This window comes from Dermacentor variabilis, chromosome 4, assembly GCF_050947875.1.
Source record: "Dermacentor variabilis isolate Ectoservices chromosome 4, ASM5094787v1, whole genome shotgun sequence".
NCBI classification, from domain to species: domain Eukaryota; kingdom Metazoa; phylum Arthropoda; class Arachnida; order Ixodida; family Ixodidae; genus Dermacentor; species Dermacentor variabilis.
The window spans coordinates 205,777,362-205,780,182 of NC_134571.1; the positions used below are offsets into that span (position 1 = coordinate 205,777,362).

Genomic DNA, 2,821 nt, shown 5'->3' on the forward strand with positions numbered 1-2,821 from the left:
GATTTGTGCGCCGCTCAAGCTTACGGTAAACAAATTAAGAATGTAAATATGCCCTATAGAGATTCCATGAACTTACTGCATAGTAACGCAAGGAAAAAATGGCAGTCCACTTGGAACAGCTAACTAAATAACAAGCTACAATTAATAAAACCAGTTCTAGGTGAACGGAAGTCATGCGTGCACCAGAAGCGTTTCAAGGAAGTTATTATCTGCCGTCTCCGTATACGTCACACACACATTACACACAACTTTCTGCTGAAGAAAGAAGACAAACCAATTTGCACTTGCGGACATGAACTTACCGTCAATAACATCTTAATTTCATGTTGTAAACTGAAAAAGCTACGGAAAAACTGCCTTTCCCCGTTTTATAACCAATGCATCCCTTTTCACCGAGCACTGCTCTTGAGTGATAATGCAATTGTGGATATGTCTAGCGTTTTTAGATTTTTAACAGAAGCTGGTTTTCTTAAAAATATGTAAATCATCACGCCGTACATCACCTCATACACCACTGCCATTTCTCATTCCTGAGAAAAAGGCAGAGGACTTTATTTGATTGGTTAGGAGCCTCGAGATCCTTGCTGTGGCAAAGATGGCTGCTGAGCTTACCCGACCCCTTTTAAAAAATTTTTACCTGTACCCATTGTTACTAGCTTTTTCTTACTCCATCATGAGGTAACTCTAACTATTTAAGCACTCAACACCACCGACTGTTATTTACATTTTTATAAAATTACACGGAAAATTCCCCTATACATCGAGCTTGGCGCATGATGGCCTTAGTTGCCTATGTGCCATAAAACAAAACACAACACAACACACACACAAGTTCAGCGCGTCCTACCACCCACAGACCAACGGCCTCACGGAGCGCCTCAACCGGACCATCACCGACATGCTTTCGAAGTACGTTGCGACCGGCCACCACGACTGGGATCTTCAGTTACCATATGTGACGTTCGCGTATAATTCATCGCGTCACGATACCGCCGTCTATTCACCATTCTATCTCCTATATGGCCGAGAACCCGCGTTATGCTTAGACACTTTGTTGCCCTCGGCCACACGTTCAGCCACTGAATACGCCCGCGACGCGATCGCACACGCCGACCACGCGCACCAGCCCGCCCGCACCCGTCTCGAGGCCTCACAGGAGCATCAGAGACGCCTCTATGATTGCCACCATCGCGACGTGCGCTTTACTCCGGGTTCTCTGGTGCTTCTCTGGTCACCCATTCGACGTGTGGCCCTTTCCGAAAAGCTGCTGTTGCGCTACACTGGCCCTTACCGTGTGGTTCGACAAGTGACCAACCTCACGTATGAAATCATCCCCGCCGATCTCTCAGTGTCATCATCAGCTGTAAGTGACATCGTTCACGTGGCGAGACTAAAGCCATACCACACACCATTCATCGCCGATGTGTAGATTAAGCACCGGGACGGTGCTTCTACTGCCGGGGGTGATGCAACGGAACAGCCGCCATTTCTCCTCAAGCCGCCATTGTGGCTGCTTTGAGGAGAAAGAAGACGACGTGGCCCAGCTTGATATAGCGTCTCCATCTTTGCCACCGTTGGTCTACATGTAAATATATTGTAAATAGACTTGTACATCAGCTACACGTAACATTATAATTTCCTTGAACAATACACGCACACGTCGTGTACGTGGGTAACTCCATTTGTGGTTGTTCGCTGCATGCGTGCGTGCTAGTCGTGCTCACAAAAACAAGAGGGCGAGCGCAACATTTTGCGTGCGTTGCAGCCCACAATGTGCTACTTTATTGATGTGTTGTCATTGAGCTGTATGCGGGTGCAATAGGTAAGCGGTTAGAGGCTTGAGCGACTAAATTTTGCAACATTACGTATACCGCTTACCACCGTCATTCCGCGTACAATATCGCGTAGTGGCCTGCATACTGTGTTTACATTTCGGCGTTGGCTCTACCAGCAGGCGCCACTTGAACGTAACTAACAGTAAATGCAACCACCCACACCTTAGTGTAAAAGAGAAAAAAAGTCACAGAAGCACGCAATAAAAAAGAAAAAAGATGGGTGCCATCAGCACTCGGTGTTCCCAGGTGGACTCCCTCTCAAGTACTGACCCAGCCCAATGCTGCTTAGCTTCGGGGATCGGACGAGAACTGGCGTATTCAGCATGGTATAGCCGATTTTTTTCTTTATTGCCTGATTTTTGGTACATAACTTTTTACAAGAGAAAACAACCACCGTCACAAAACAGAAAGTACAACATACATTTGCTGTTGTGCACGTATTCAACCAGTATCGTACTGGCTTAGTCTAATCAAAATTCGCGCAAGTCAACCAACGGCTCTACTCTTGGGAGCCACTGGGTTGTTTCCTCTGTCGCTTTATGGAGAGCGACAAACCAGTCTATCTGTTCCCTGAAATACATTCGTGCAGGCCGCGCACCTTTATCAACATGATATCCCGCCATTCTCGCGCGCCAAATAAAGTCGGGGGCAAAGAGCATAATTAGATCAAAAGGCACCCCATCCTCATTATCTATGCCTAAGTAACGAATGCCATACGGGTCTAGTGGAAATTCTTTCCTTTGTGTCCTCTGCAATACATCCCAGAAGAACACGCCTTCCCAACATTTAAAAAAAAACGTGATCTATTGTCTCTGGCTGCTTACAAATTAAACAATGCGTTCCCCATGGTAAAAATACTCCCTTTCCCTCCAAAACCTTCTTAACTGGTAATGTTCTGGTGTGTAATTCAAAAAAGAAGGATTTTGTTCCTGGCGGGACCTGCATTTTCTTTATTCTCTTTAAAACATCGTTGCTTGGGCCTCCAC

The 2,821-nt window shown here is 46.2% G+C and overlaps 1 pseudogene; it reads right to left on the minus strand.

Moving 5' to 3' along the window:
• Nucleotides 1–2,056: 2,056 nt before the first annotated feature.
• On the minus strand, nucleotides 2,057–2,175 carry LOC142580542 (5S ribosomal RNA; annotated as a pseudogene).
• Nucleotides 2,176–2,821: the final 646 nt, after the last annotated feature.